Consider the following 16803-nt stretch of genomic DNA (forward strand, 5'->3'; position numbering starts at 1 on the left):
CGACTGGCCTGTCCTTCCCTGCCATCAATCCCTGTGTAAGTCAGTCTTGTTCCGTTTGTCTGTGGTCTGTCTGGGATAGATAAGATTGTGTCTAAGTGCCTATCTCTTCTGTGCTTTACCTCTTGCCTTGTAAGCTACTCCTTTTCTCCACCACCAATTATATCCTCCTCCGGAGGTCTTGAGAACTGTACCCCCTTGTGTCGTTTCATTTATCCCAGCCGTTGTGTCCCTTTCCTTCATTGATTTAGCATAGCGCGATTTGGTCAACGTCGGGTGGAATCGGGTAAAACTGTGCGAACACGGCGGCCATTCCGCTCGGCCCATCATAACATCTAAGCCGTGTCCGTAACTATATATATATATATATCTATATATATATATATATATACAATATATATACTATATATATATATATATATATTATATATATATTATATATAATATATATATATAATATATCTATATATATAAAGTAGAGTTGGCCTCTGTGTCTGTATCCTGATCTATCTACGATCTCTAAGATCTCGAGAACCCGTGGACGGATTTTGCGAGCGGAAAGTACTGTTCGACTCGGGATGGTCCCAGGAATGTCACGGAGACATAAACATTTAAAAAATTTCGGGTTTTAAAATTAGCGTATTATTAGCACTAGCAGAAGAGAGAGGGATTCGAAGGGAGGGAGCGCAGCGCTCTCTAGCGCTTCTGACTACAGCACACCTTAAAATTAAAAAAACTTCGGGTTTTAAAATTAGTGTGTTACGCGTAATTAGCGCTAGCAGAAGAGGGAGGGAATCTAAGGGAGGGAGCGCAGTGCTCCCTCCAGCGGCTTCTGTTAGCGTAATTAGCGTATTTCGGAACGTTAATTTTTCAACTTCATTATTCGGAATCAGTACGTCCCAGAGAACCTTCGTAACGTTACTTTTTCAACTTCATTCCGATTGACATGGGACCAACGGCATGTGACAAAGAGTGAAACATACAGGCTACATTATTTGACGACAATGAGTTCCGACTTCCGACCTCGGTGGGATGACAGGCTGAGTCAACCCCCCTGGTGTGTGAAGGGGGGAGGAGGAGGGGAGGGGGGAAGAGAAGGGGAGGGGAACGAGGGGAAGGGGATGGGAGGGGGGAGGGGAGGCGGAAGGGGGGAGGGGGGGAGGGGAGGGGGTGGGGGAGGGGAAAGGGGGGGGGGAGGGGGAAAGGGGGGGGAGGGGGAGGCGGATGAGGCCCTTCTTCCCCTGCGACTGCAACCCCGCCACCCTTCCCTCCCCCCTTCCCCTCCCCCCCTCCCCCCCCTTCCCCCCTCCCCCCCCATTCCCCCTCCCCTCCTCTTCCCCCTCCCCTCCTCCTCCCCCGCTTCCCCCCTCCCCCCTCCCCCCCGTTCCCCCCTCCCCTCCTCTTCCCCCTCCCCTCCTCCTCCCACTCCCGTGCAAAGCCGGGTACCTCTGCTAGTATATATATAATATATATTATATATATATATATATTATATATATATATATATATATATTGTTGTGGAAATGAGAATTGTGTTTTTTTATTGTTGTAAAAAATATCACCCTCCTTCCTCCTCCAGTTGTGTATAAAGGTCGAAGGGCGTCCCTTAGTTAGGACATATACAATCACGTTAGCCCAATCATAGATTTCCTCCTTGTTGGTAGTTATTTCCTTATTCAGTGTATTAGGTTAGGCTTTGTCTTCCATTAATTAATATTCCATTGCACCAAATTCAAATAGAGTAGATTCCCTTTCATTCCCATTCCTAAAGCCTCGATTGCCAACTGCATTCGCTGCCATTGCCATGTGCTCCGGCTCGGAGAAGAAAGGCGTGTCTCCACCTCATCATAGAAGGAGGAGTGAGTCGGCCCCCGCTCAACCACCCAGCCAAAGGGGTTTGGCTTGAGCGGGCGGGAGAAAGAACGATCGGGGAGGTTCAAAAAGGTTAGAGGGGGGCATATATAACCCGCACCACGTGGCCCCCACCTGAGACGAGCTTCAGAGAGAGACGGGAGACGCGTAAGAGAGGAGCCCTGGAGAGCAAGCATTGAAAGAGAGTCCTGAGAGCAAGCGTTGAGAGAAAGTCCTGAGAGCAAGTAAGAGCAGTACCACGCAGCTTTGACTCCACCAGGCAGCGTTGGCTCCACCAGGCAGCTCCGACCCGTTACCCCGCGGGAGCCAGATTGCAGTGGCATCGGTGGCCGTCGAGGGTCCAGCCCCGACGCCGTGCGGGGTCAAGCTCCAGCCAGCTCCGTGCCTTCCTCTCCCTCCAGCCCATATACCACCTGCCGTTCCTGTCATCATCCCCAGTGTAAGTGTGCTTGTAGTCTGTCTTTGTCTTGTCCTAGGGTATTAATTAAGACTGTAGGTAAGCTAGCGTTGCACTGTGTCTCCTTGATTCCTTCTGTCTTTATTTTATTATCTTTCCTTCTTCCTTGGTTATTTTGGTCCTGTAAATAATAGTAATAAATATAGTAGCATTTCCAACCCTTTTGTCTTCGTCTTCCTCTTCTTCACATCCTTGTCGTTTTGGTGATTTCCCAATGAATACCGGTGGCACGATTTGGCCAACGTTTAAGGAATTGGGTCTAGTCTTGGTAAACGGCTCACGCCGCAGTTCGCTTCACTCGGCGCAACATCCATTACGCTGCGGCTGTGAGCGGGGGGTGTTCCTTCGCGTACCGGGAAGCGCTGGTATTTAGGTCATAGGACTTGTGGGCCTAAAACCCTACCAGCGCCGACCGGGCGTTGGCGTCATACCCCCCGGGGACCCACGTCGGTCAGGAACAGACGAGGGGCTTAATCCCCCCTCGATAACGGGAACCGAGGCCGACGTCGGGTTCCGCAACAATATATATATATATATATATATATATATGTATATATATATATATATATATATATATATATATATATATATATATATATGTATATATATATATATATATATATATATATATATATATATATATACAGTATATATATATATATATATATATATATATATATATATATATAAATATATATCACGACATGTGAAACGTAATGAACGGATTCAGACGAAACTTGGTGGGTTGATTGTGTGACATGGAAGAATTGATTCAATTTTGGTGAAGATTTGAATTCGGATCAGAGAATTTTAAGTGACTATTTACCATTGAGCGATAGGGCTAAAAACGATTTATAGCACGATATATCAAAAAGTTGTGGATGACATGACAAAACTAGGTGGATAACTTGGTAAGGTGACAAGAACAAGCAGATTAGATTTTGGTTCAAGTTCTAATCCAAATCTGGCCGATCAGTGGGATACAAAACATAAATTCTTCAGCCTAGTGGAGGATTGCTCACCACAGGGTACTGTTCTAGTTTTTATATATATTTTTGCGGTTTTGAGAACCCACACAAGGTAACATCATTAAAGGTTAAAGGTTGCACCCCATAGATAGGCCACAAGCAACACGTAGGTCACCTTAGGACGTTAGTTATTTCATAGTATGTGTTTAGGATAAGGCCATTCCCAATAGTTGCATCTGCGTTGTGTAGAACAAATAAGAGTAGGCCCCCGTTCGTCCATTTTTTGCAGCCTCCCTCCAAATCGACGCCATTAAGCGCTATCCAGTCTGCACCCCATTGCCCCTCGCAGTTTGTTACACCTCCTTTGCCAGCAGCGTTCGCTGCCCTTGGGATTCCGCTCGAACCAGTCCAAATGCCATGAGGTAAGGCCCGAAAAGGGGGCGGAGCGCAAGGGTGGGGGTGTGGCCACGTCAAGCAGCCGTCAAAGGCGGAGCCGGTAAGCCCTCAACAGCCAATCAGGGCTGAGGCGGACATCGCCTGACAGGGTGTGGCTGGACATTCCAGAGGGTTCGCTGGGCGTGGCAATATAACCCTTCGCGCGAGGCCCCCAGCTCAGTTGAGTTATGAGCAGGGAGAGGCAGGCGCTCGAGTCTTGAATGAGTTATGAGCCGGGGTCCTCAGTTGAGTTGAGCTACGAGTCTTGATCGGAGTTGAGAAGGGAGAGGCAGGTGCTCGAGTTATGAGCCGGGGTCCTCTGCTGAATGAGTTGTGTTACCGGAGAGACGAGTTAAGGGAGAGGCGCTTGGTTCGTGTGAGAGTTACGAGAGGGAGAGACGCGTGGTGACAAGCCTTGAAAGGATTGATTGTGCTTTACAAAGGGCTGGTGCGCGGCACGCATTGCAGAGGACTGCAGCGTGGAGAAGGGCTTGTGCAGAAGGACGTTGGTGAAAGGCGCTTAGTAACACCGTTGGGGGAAATGGCGCATTGTTCATAGCAATACCGGGGGCGCGTATAACGGCGCCGGTACAAGTATTACATACGCCATATAATCGCCACTTACCGATCCCCGGATATATAATTGTCCACCTCGCGCCTATGCCACGCGGAGAGCTGCCTGCCGTCTTCCACCATCTGCACGGTACGAGTCGGGGAACCGAACGAGCTGTGGACCCTTGGACCCTCAACCCGACCATCGACAAGCCCCGTGTGAGTGAGTCTGAGAGTGAGTCTGAGTGTCAACGGGCCCGCGTCCAGGGAATAAGTAAGACTGTATAAGGCTGCCCTGTGTATCTGCTTCTTCCTCTTCCCTGTACATTATCTTCTTCTTTTCCTCTTCTAATTGTACAAATTGTGAATAAATTGCCTGTTCTTCCTGTTTTCCTCTTAATCCGATCATCCTAGTGATTTCTCAATTGGGTAAGCGTGGCACGATTACAACCGCTTAGAATCGGGTTTAGTACCTGTTAACGGCCCGAATCGCGGCTCGCTTCGCTCGGCGTGTCCACTAACGCCGTGGTTCGTGTGGGCTTATTTCCTTGCTTCACGGCCGGTGTTAGTACTTCGGTAATCGCACTAATTCGACCAACAGCCCTATTTAACACCGACCGGAAGGAACGTGATAGCCCCGGGATCGCGTCGGCCAGTAAAAGGACAAGGGGATTAATCCCCCCTTGATAAGGGGGAGGCCGACATTTGGAGATCCGCAACAATATATATACATATATACTACAAAAACTGAAAAACTACAGAATCAAATCCAACAAAAACTACAGAATTGCCGCGTTTTCAGGCATGGTTTTCCAGGCCTTGAGGCTTTGTTGTTTCCTCTTGACGGTCGTTTGTGGTACATTTACTTTCGTGTGTGGTCCATTTTTCCAGCCTTTTTTCATCCCATACTTCCCCGAACATCTTACCCTCTGTTTCGTCTTAATACAAAAAAAAATAAAAAAAAATAAAAAAAATTCCTTCTCTTTCCCGTGTTCGTTCGTTCTTCGACCACGTGTTTCGCCCCACCCGTTTTTTCTGTTTTTTTTCCTCTGTTTCCTTCATAAGTCGATCCTCTCCAGCCAAAGGACACCTTTCCGAACTCCAGTTCTCAACACCGCTCCCACCCCCCCCCCCCCCATTCCCCCAGGCCCCTTCCCACACCTCCTCCCCCAAGCCCTCTACCTCCCACAGATCTCCCGATGTCTCTGCTCTCAAATGTTGTACTTGTGTGCTTCCCCCTCTCTTCTCATCTTGTCTCCCGCTCCCTTTATTATGTCTTATGTGTCCATTTTTTTTGTCATTAATGTTAGCTCTTATTCGAGCCTCGATCTTGTATACGAAAAAACAAAAAAATTCATGTTGCCTAAGGGTACCCGAAGTATTGTTTCTGTCAGGGGAGAATATCTGGGGTTCTGTGGGTTCAGTGGGGTTGTGAAGACCCCAATTCTCTCGTAAATGGATATCATATAGCGCCCCCAGTGGTATCCAGCATTACAAACCATCTTACACTGAACTAGACATCTTCCATCTGCTTGAAAGTCGGCCAACATCACCTTCATCAACCATCGTTTCTCATAGTCTGGAGAAGCACCCAAATTCTCGCTATGTAAATGTGTATCATATCGAGACACCTGGTGGGAGGTGCCATTCCATGTAATCCTTTTCTGGGGGAATTAACCCAGATAAGTTCTTCGTTGGTATCACAGAGTTCAACAAGGTGGTGTAGAGGTAACGATACTTACCAAGTTGAGCCGTCTATAGTCTGGGTTAGATTCTTGACCAGATGACTCTTTGTTCTCAGGTGGTGGTCACAGGTGGTTCTTTCCATCAATGAGTATCATTCCACGAATGCGTGTTTACCTGGGAATTCACCGGCTGGCATTGATTGCTGGTGAAATTCAAAAAACCCATGTCTGTCTGTCAATGAAGAGTAGGCAGGTTGTTGTCCTATTGCCAATACTTAGGCCAAACACCTGCCATAACCTTGCTTGAAAAGGTGAAGTACGGACAATCCCCTTCGGTTGGCATCCATGGGGAGAAGGAAATTCCTCTTGAGGAAATGCCCCGCTGAGTACGGTGAGAAACGCGGCGCCATTGTTATGACGTCGCTGGTACCCAGAGTATCCAGGGAAGTGACGTTAGTGATGGCACTTTCCCCAAGCTCAATGGTTGTGTTAAGCGTTTGTCTCATCAGTACTGTATGTCCGTGTGTGTGTGTGTGTGTGTGTGTGTGTGTGTGTGTGTGTGTGTGTGTATATGTGTGTGTGTGTGTGTGTGTGTGTGTGTGTGTATGCGTCTATGTGTGTGCATGTGCGCGTGTGTGTGTGTGTGTGTGTGTGTGTGTGTGTGTGTGTGTGTGTGTGTGTGTGTGTGTGTGTGTGTGTGTGTGTGTGTATGCATATGTGTGTGTGTGCATGTGCGCTTGTATGTGTGTGTGTGTGTGGATGTGTGCGTGTATATGGATGTGTGCGTGTTTATGTGTGTGTGTGTGTGTGTGTGTGTGTGTGTGTGTGTGTGTGTGTGTGTGTGTGCATGTGCATTTGTGTGTGTGTGTGTGTATGCGTCTGTGTGTGTGCATGTGCGGTTGTATGTGTGTATGTGTGTGTGTGCTTGTGTGTGTGTGTGTGTATGTATGTGTATTTGTGTGTGTGTGTGTGTGTGTGTGTGTGTGTGTGTGTGTGTGTGTGTGTGTGTGCTCTATTACGAGCCTTAGTCCATGTATATAAAAAGCAGTGAGATGGGAATTGAGGTCTATTTTCCCATAGAAAAAGCAGTCTGGCATTCCAACATTTTATTAAATTCATTGGACAGATCAGATCTCAGAGCAATTGAGGGTTTTGCACGTATAATGTAATAAATGCACAGTGCTGTTCATTAAAGTTGTATGAAGTTAAGAATTAATTAGTGGCTATACAACCCTGAAGCCTAATTGGGGGTTTCCAACCAACACCAAATAATTAGGATTCAATTCGCAACGAAATACCAGATATCTCTGAAATGTGTGCACTCGCCTTTGAGCTGTGCGTACCCGGGTTCGAATCTCGACACAAATGGAAAAACTCTCACCCAGGTCGATGCTGTCGATCGGAAGGACGTCAAGCCGATGGACCCGTCTCCCAGCACCGGTTATTGGTCGATGGTACAAAAATTATTTTGGTCTTTTTTTCGAAAAATTCGTGTTTCGTGCATTCCTCTTTTCTCTCGCCTCTGGAACAAACTCCCTCACTCTCTTCAATCCCACTCCTCCCTCCAGCTGTTCACCACCATCTCTTATCTTCCCCCATCCAAAACCTTGATCTTTTCTACCCCCGTTAATTCACCCCAGATCCACTTTTTTGAAATACCGACTTCTTTCCTGGAAGTCTTTGCAGTGTCCATGTGTTTTTTTTTACCTCTCCCACCCAACCTTCCAATGCCTCCTCCCCCCAAGCCCTCTCCCTCCCACAGATCTCCCGATGTCCCTGCTCTCCATCTTGTCTCCCGCTCCTTTTATCACATGTTTTATGTGTCAGTTTGTCTTTTTGTGATTAATGTTATCTCTTACACGAGCCTCGACCTTGTATACCAAAAAAAATTTCCTTTTATTGTTTTTAAACTTATTTTCCACCTTGATTTGCCTATAAATATGTAACCTAAAAATGTCTCACTCATGTTGGTGAGAGTATCCTCAATCGTCATGGAATTCGTTGATGTGCATCGATCTGCATGAATTTGTTTTTCTTCGTTTAAGACGGAAGTGTATTTATATTTAGCTTCAGAGCTGCGCCCCATTTTTCAGACTAGTAAAGCTAATTTGGAGCTTTTCCCGTTACCAAGTCAACTCGCTACTGCAGCTACTGCTGCTTTGATGAATCACTGTGCTTCTTACTCTAATGCCTCGCGGCACTTTAGCGCATTTAACAAACCACACGCAGGGCGAGTATGGCGCCGTGTGGGTGGCTGGGCTTGTTGACGACGGCCATTTCGTCTCACCGCCGTACCCTCGAATGGAATCCAATTTGCTTCCCGCGAGGGCACGTCGTCGGTCCTGCAGACCATCGAGCCTGCCTTATCAGCTCAATGTAGCCTTGTACGGCTCAAAATAGAAATGGAATCGAAAAATGTCGCACGCGCACAGCCAAATCATCATTGTTTGAGTTTGGGTTTAAATCGCAGCCACCAGGCAGCGACTCGGTATGGAAGAGCAGAGAACATGTTTGGGGAATGTACCCTTAGCCAAATTACAAATTCCTGCCTCCACATTATAAGGCCAAACTCTGCAGCTCATCGTGCTCATTGTCCCAGAAAACAGACTTAACCTCTGAATTTGACAAACAAATGCTACAAATAGCATAAACCTCCAGTATACAGAATCACTTGGGAGGAGAGATTCGCAAACAAACATGCACACAACACATGCGCACACCACACGCACACCCACACATGCATGCGCACACACACAAGTATGCGCGCCCACACACACACACACACACACACACACACGCGCCCACACACACACACACACACACACACACACACAAGCCTGCACGCACACACACACACAGAAGCATGCACACACACACATACACACACATACACACACACACACACATAAACACACACACACACACACACACACGCGCGCCCACACACACACACACACACACACACACACACACACACACACACACACACACACAAGCCTGCACACACACACACACACAGAAGCATGCACACACACACATACACACACATACACACACACACATACACACACATACACACACACACACACACACACACACACACACACACAACATACACACACACACACACACACACACACACATACATATATACACATACACACACAGGCACACATACACACATACACACACAGACACACACACACACACACACACACACATAAACACACACATACACACATACAGACACACACACACACACATATATACACACATACAGACACACATACAGACACACACACACACATACACACACACACACACACACACACACACAACATACACACACACACACACACACACACACACACACACACATACATATATACACATACACACACAGGCACACATACACACATACACACACAGACACACACACACACACACACACACACATACACACATACAGACACACACACATACACATATATACACACATACAGACACACATACAGACACACACACACACACACACACACACACACATACACACACACAATATAATATAGTTTGTATGTTGATAATTCATACATGCCGCTTTGAGCGATTGTGCAGCCATTGCTTAACAAAATTCACAAACAATACTATCCTTAACATTGTTGTCCTCTTGGAAAAAATCATGATTTGATGCAAGCATCACACGAGGTAACAGCATAAATTGCAGCAAGCACAAGACCATCAGATGCACGGACTAAATATCGACAAGTGCTTTGATTAAAGGTAAATGCCAGGAGTCAGAATGGCAGCCGCTTAACCCAAGTGTGGGGCCATGTTGATATGGTAAGAATACGTGCCACAAGCATGTTCCTGTTTCACATTTTTCATAAAGAGATTGCTTGGAAACCTATTGTAAAAAGGTTACACATTCATTGTGTCACACTAATGGAGAACGATGTTGTTAGGTATGTCGTGATCTTTTGCAGGTGAATTGCACAAAAATTGTAATCTTACCACGAGTTTTCCAACTCCTCAAATGCCTGCACTATTGTGTACAACATTCATTACTGAGATGTATGCAATTCAATCGCGAGTAGCAATAGTAGCATTGAAGCCCATTCTTACCATTACTGGCCATTTGTAAGAGAATTGCTTAAAAAGGAAATTCCTTGATGGACTCTTTTTCTTTTTTTTTTATGCCTTCGCCCCCGAAGGTGCCTGGAGGTATTGTGTTTTCGGGGTGTCCGTCCATCCGTCCGTACGGGCTACAGCTCGTTTTTCTCAGCAACCACATGTCCCATTGAGACGAAACTTTGAGGGTAGGAGTGACGTCCATGTAAAATGTGTTTCTGATAATTGTGATCTTTTAATTAAGATCTTTGCTCTTTGATCACAGCAATCTTTGATTAAAATCACATAATTAAAAATCTAGATGGTATTGTTGCGGATATAAGGATTGTATTTTTTTATTGTGTTGTATTGTGGTAAATTGCTGTGTAACATTGCTTGAGTCTGGCCCCTCCTGCCTCCAGTGTTGTGTAAAGGTTAAAAGGGCGTCCCGGTAGTTAATTCCATAAAGCATCCATTGAAGGACACTATAATACCCTTGTTCAGTAGTTTATATCCTTATTATGTGTTTTAGGGTAAGGCCTTGTCTTCCATTAGAATGACACTCCATTGCACCAAGTGAAAGAGATAGATTCCCTTCATCCTTCATTCCCATTCCCAAAACCACAATTTCCCCTTTCGTCAATTGCCATTCGCATTGCCAACTACAATTGCCGCCATTGGCCACGAGGCGGGTTGGGGAAGAAAGGCGTGCCCGCCGTCGTCATCAAGGGCGGAGCCAGAGGGTCGCGCGACCAACCAGGGCCGAGGTGAGCACACCGATGGGCGTGTCCTGAAGGCCGGCGGCTTAATCGCCGGCGGCGCTATAAGAGCGCGCGCGCAAGAGTGACCAGGGCTGAGCTGAGCTGCGTGGTGAGGTGCAAAGAAAAGAGCTGGGTCGTCAGAGGAGAGCTGAGTAAAAGGGTCCAATGGAGAGCTGGGTTGTGAGGTCCAAGAGAGAGAAGGGAGATCATCCAGCAGTGATTCTTGTTCAAAGGAGATCATCCAGGGAAGCACAAAGCCTGCTATTCGTCGCCTTGCTCGCCAGCAGCAGCGTCCACAGCAGCAACAACACTCAACAGCCGCTTGGGGCCTGGACGGCGGTTTTGAGCAGGGCCGCGAAGGAACGGCGGCTGCCCAACGCGCCGATTCGTGCTGCCGGACCCATTGGACTTTCCTCTCCTTCCAGCCATTCCTGCCTGCAAGTTCCCCATTCGTGTACATGAGTTTGTTCTGTTTGTTCTGTCCTGGGTATTCAATTAAGTCTGTATAAGCTAGTATTTTCACTGTGTCTCTAAAAGCTTCTGTATATTATTTTATTATCTTTCCTTCTCCTTGGTTATTTTGAGCCTGCAAATAGTAATAAATAGTAATCGTATTTCAAACCTTTTTGCCTTCGTCTTCTTATTCCTTTTCTTCACATCCGTCGTCTTTGTCTTTTCCCTCATTGAATAGCGGTGGCGCGATACGGCCAACGTCGGGTGAATCGGGTGAATCAGGGAAACTGTTAGGCCGCGGTGTCTCCGCTCGGCAAACAACATCCTTAACCGCGGACCGTAACAATTGGTGTCAGGAGTGTCGGATTCGGACCTGGGACTAAATTCATTTAGCCCAAATTTTGGACACAATTGTACAGTTGGCGTAACAATTGGTGTTGGGAGTGAGATTCGGGGCCCGAACCAAATTTAAAAACATTTAGAAAAAGATTTGGTCAAAATTTGGAGCGGCCGAAATTTGTGTTGTTTTAAAGCAAAACCCGAATTTTGAAATCGCGCCATGGCTGGTCAAGGCGACGGGATGTCGGTGGGAGAGATAGACGGGGTAGAATCGACCCAGGACCTCGGGGAAATGTATGTGGAGGAAAGAGAGGAGGAGAACATTGGCAATGTGGTTGAGGGGGTATCAGGTGCACAAAATGGCACTCTCACGCACGAGGTTTCAGGCGCGCAAAATGGCACCTCGCACATGGCTACGGCGGCCGCACCCGCTGCACAAGTGGGAGGGATGGCCAAAATGCAGGCCTTCATGGAGCAATTTATGGCGCAAATGCAGGCGTCCCTCAACCTGCAGAAGGACGAGATGAGGGCTAATAGTCAGCAATTGGGGAACCAAATGAGGGGTACCAGTGCCCAAATTGGGAAGATAGACAGTAAAATAGAGGGGTTAGACAAGAAATTTGAGGGGTTAGACAAGAAATTTGAGGGGTTAGACAAGAAATTTGAGGGGTTAGACAATGGGATAGAAGGGGTGAAACATGGGTTAACAGGGGTGGAAAATAGAATGGCTGCCCAGGAGAATCAGATAGAGGGGGTGAAAAATGGGTTAAGGGGGTTAGAAAACACAATGGACGACAAATTGCGGGAAGTAGGGGAGCAATCCGCCCGGGAAATCAAACGGATGGGGAACCAGTTAGAGGAGGTGAAAATCGGGTTAGAAAGTAAATTGGATGCTCAGAGGGATGAATTGGGACAGATGAGGGTGGCATCTACAAAAGAGATGGAGGAGATGAAAGAGGAGATACGACGAGGTGTAAGTGAGGAGGTCTCGGGGGTACGCGAGGAGGTAAAGCGAGGTGAAAAGCGTATGGAGAAAGAAGTGAGGAATAATACAGCGAGGTTACAAGGGGGAATAGAAGATCTGACGGAGGAGGTGGAACAGCTGACGGTGGGACAGACGGAGTTAGTGGAGCAGGTTCAAAGGAACACTGCGGTACTAGGAGGGTTAAAAGCGACACAAAGAGACATCAAGGACGACTTAATAGCGACACAGAGGCAATGTCAGATGGTACGTGAGGGACTGACAATGAGGTTGGACGAGGTGACAGAGATAATGGAGACGAAGGACCGGCAGGTGAGGACGCACATAGAAACGGTTAAAGTGGCCTTAGAGGACGAAATTGAGGAAACGCACCGGGAAATAAAAGAGGTGAAGCAAAAATTAGAGGAAGTGGAAGACGAGGTGAGTGAAATTAAGAAGAGACGGACAGAAACTAAGAGAGAAATACAGGAGGAGGTGATGGAATATGTTCAAGGTCGGTGCTCAAATCGTGATGTGGTGCTCACTAACCAAATAAAGAGTTTGCAGGTGGCGAAGGAGGTGCGGAGACGTGGTGCCAAGGTGAGTGGCGATATACGAGGAAATGTATATGATGTGAGGGGAGCTTCAGTCGGCTTGGGGATTGATTTGGATCCGGGCGTTCATGAAAGGCCGTTGGTGAAGTGTGCGACAGGTACGGTGTGCGAAGGAGGAGGTGTGCGAGAATGTCCGACTCTGGGGTGTGTGAGGAAAAAGTGCGCGCTGAGGAGTGAGTGTGCTGTCGAGAGTGAGTTGGTCGTAGCGCGTGTGCGAGGGGGCACATGGAAGCGCGGAGTGGGGAGTGTTACAGAGGATGTAACGGGAGAATGCACGCCTGTGGTGAGTGTTACAGAGGATGTAACAGGAGAGTGTGCGCAAGAGTGTGCACGAGAAAGGTGTGTAACGGACAGGTGCATGGGGAAAGAGTGCGCTGTCAAGAGTAAGGGAGAATGCACGCCTGTGGTGAGTGTTACAGAGGATGTAACGGGAGAGTGTGCGCAGGAGTGTGCGCGAGAAAGGTGTGTAACGGATGGGTGCATGAGGAAAGAGTGTGCTGTCGAGAGTGAGGGTGAGTGCGCGACTGAGAGTGGAGGTGAGAGTAGTGAGAGTGACACGGAGCGTGAGTTGGTTGCGGCAGGTGAGAGAGGATGTACACCTGGAATGGAAGGATGCACACCTGGAATGGTAGAGCGTGTGTGGGAATGCACACTCGAGTTAGTAGTGAGGCACGTGGTTGGGTGTGCGAGTGAGAGCACACCTGTGATTGTCACAGAGGAGGTGACCGAGAAGGGGGCACGAAGAGGTGTGTTGGTGAGGTGTGCGAACGACGAGTGTGTGCCAAGGTGTTCGGTGGTCAGGTGTGTGAGACCAAGTCTGTGAGCGGAATGAGTGTACCTGGGTGTGTAAGAGAAGGTGCAATGACGAGGAGCATGGGAACAGCTGGATGTATGAGCAAGGAACGGGCTGCGGGGTGTAAGCATGCAGGTGAAGCATCGACGGTAACCGGGTTAGAGGTTAAAGCGACTTATAGCCGAATCGGGCCCTCGGTGCGTGCCGGGTTTCGCTGGCCACGAGGACCAGCGGGGATCCGAACCACGGCGGTTTCGAAAGAACCGCCGTATGCGATCCACGCTGGGCATCGCTTTGAACGGCCGCGTCCGTGCTCCACTAGGCGGAGCGGGCAGCCCGATAGGAAGGGTCGTCATGGCGACCCCTTTTTGTTGAGACGTTCTGGCAGGTCGAGATCGGGCTATTGGACGGCTCTGTGCCGAGATGGTGCGTGGGATCTCGGCCCGGGTAAGCGTCCTTCCCTGCACCGAATGCGGGACGTATCCAGCCGCCGGCACCAAACAACCCGCATTCATTGCTCGGCTTTACGAAGCCAAGCTTTGGAAGTGAATTGGTGCACCGAGAGGCACTAGTAAGTAGACTGTGATGACGAGGATAGTGTTTTGGCCCCGAAATTGAAAAAAAAGCTAAAATTGATGATTGGCGGTAATGATTGGCAGATGATGGGTAGTGATTGGCAAATTTTTGATTGGCTGAAATTTGGTGAGCAAAATTGGTAGTGAAAGATACCCGATGTGGAGGGATGGCAACTCGGTCATCCCTCACAGAGGGGGCAAAGGAGCACTAGGTTATGGGGTTTATGGCAGTGAAAACTAGCCCGGGTGGGTTTGGATAATGTGTAGGGCCCTAGAGATTGACATTAGGTAACGTTAAGGTTAGGTAGTGACAAGGATACCTGTAGTGGGGACGTAGGTAGATTAGTGTGGATGATAATGACGTGGGAGCGCAATAGTTTAAAGGGGCGACGGGGAAACGCAAGTTTCAGAGGGGAGTAGTTAGATGAGATGATGCCGTGTGAGTGTTGGAGGTGTATTCAAGTGTATTGAGCAGGGTATGAGTAAATGAGTGTGAGGAACAGGTGTGATTGCACAGGTGTGCAACTGAACAGGTGTATGGAGCAGTGTTTGAGTGAGTAATGGTGATGGGTGTTGTGTTGACCAAATGGTCCAGGAAGGAAGGAGGGTGCAGGTGGCACCAGGTGAGATTGCACAGGTGTGCAACTACAGGTGTATGGAGAATGGTTGTATGGAATAAATGGTCTGGAATATATGGAGTATGGGAATGGATGGTCGTGGAGTGAGTATGTTGGAAACTATGGAGTGGAGTGGATGGTGCGAAGGTGTGAATGGGGGAAGGATGGACCCCCATCACGAATACCCGGGGCGGGTAGTGTAAGTGTTAGGTAGAGGGTATAGGTAAATTGTGGTTGGATATTGGCATCTGTGGTGCGTGGTGAAAGAATGGTATTTGGATGGGTGCATTAGTGTTGTGGAAATGGCTGGGCGTGTAGCCTGTTAGTGTGTGTAGTTGGTTTGGGCACTCCACCACTGTGAGGATGTCAGCCAGGGGAGGCCGCAGGTGGGCTCTGGGAGCCGGTAGTTGTGGATGGAGCCCGAGGATCCGGAGGACGGACCCGGGTAGCCCAGTGCCAGAGGGCACCAAGGGTTGACAGAGCCAGGAGGGGCCTTCCCCAGTTAGTTAGGTTAGGGTGAGGAGCTAGGTAAGCTCGGGTGGCAACTACAGTGGTGGAGGTGTGCAGGTGGGTAGACCTGCTGGGAGAGCTGCACGACCCAGCCCAGAAATTGTGCAAGGGCACAGGGAGATGAATCGGGGGAGTGAGACCCCAAATTGAGAAGCACCACAGTTTGGTCAATGGGAATTGGTTTTTAGAACCCATAGTGTAAGTTGGCCAATGGATTGGCAGGGAAAGACCCCGGGTAGTGTAACGTGTGTTAATGTCATTTAGAAAGTAGTTAGGATGAAGATCTCCTCGCACCATCTGCATCCACTCACCTGAGATGACGTACCTCCACACCATGCCAGGTTGTTTTAATTATTTTTGATGCAAATGTTTGGAATGTGAGACGCATCATGACGTGGGTGTGACATTGTGCTTGATGTTCCATCTCTTCCTCCTTATGAGGATTGATGATGAATTGGGTGATGGCAAATTTTGGATAGAGGGATTGTGGAGACGAATTTGGTATAGGGGAAATATGGGGAGATGTGACAGTAGTGACGAATTTGTAAATGTGTAGATTTTGTAAATATGGGGTAAGGGCAAGGGTAGTGTAGGTGACAGGGGGGGGGGGGGGGGGGTGGTGACGTACGGTAGGGACGAGCTTTTCTCACTTCGCTCTCCGTACGCACTTCACCTTGCATTGCCTTATTGATGTGTACCCTTGTGACCTTACCCCTCGCTCATCTGTCTTTATCCCCTTTTGTCTCCCACATGAGGACCTGAGCGCCACTGGGCGCCGAGAGGAGCGTGCGTGAGTCCGCCATTGTGCGCCCGGAACTCCCAGAACCAGCTGTCTGCATCGATGCACCACATTATGGACCACATGTCTGTGGTCGAGCACCACTTATGGACCCCATGGGTTGGGGCATGGCCCCTCTGCTGGAACCGGCCATGAGGGCCCGAAATCTTGCTGGCGGACCTTGGCCACAGGGCACCGATGCCCCACAGATGAACCACACGTAGTCGGCCCTGTGGGCCATAAATAAAGAAATAAAAAAACGGACACGTTAGGTGCATTTTATTGCAAATAGGCCGCCAGCAAAGGAAAAAGACAACAACTGGAAGAAA

Source organism: Myxine glutinosa, chromosome 7 (genome assembly GCF_964187855.1).
Source record: "Myxine glutinosa chromosome 7, kmMyxGlut1.1, whole genome shotgun sequence".
NCBI classification, from domain to species: domain Eukaryota; kingdom Metazoa; phylum Chordata; class Myxini; order Myxiniformes; family Myxinidae; genus Myxine; species Myxine glutinosa.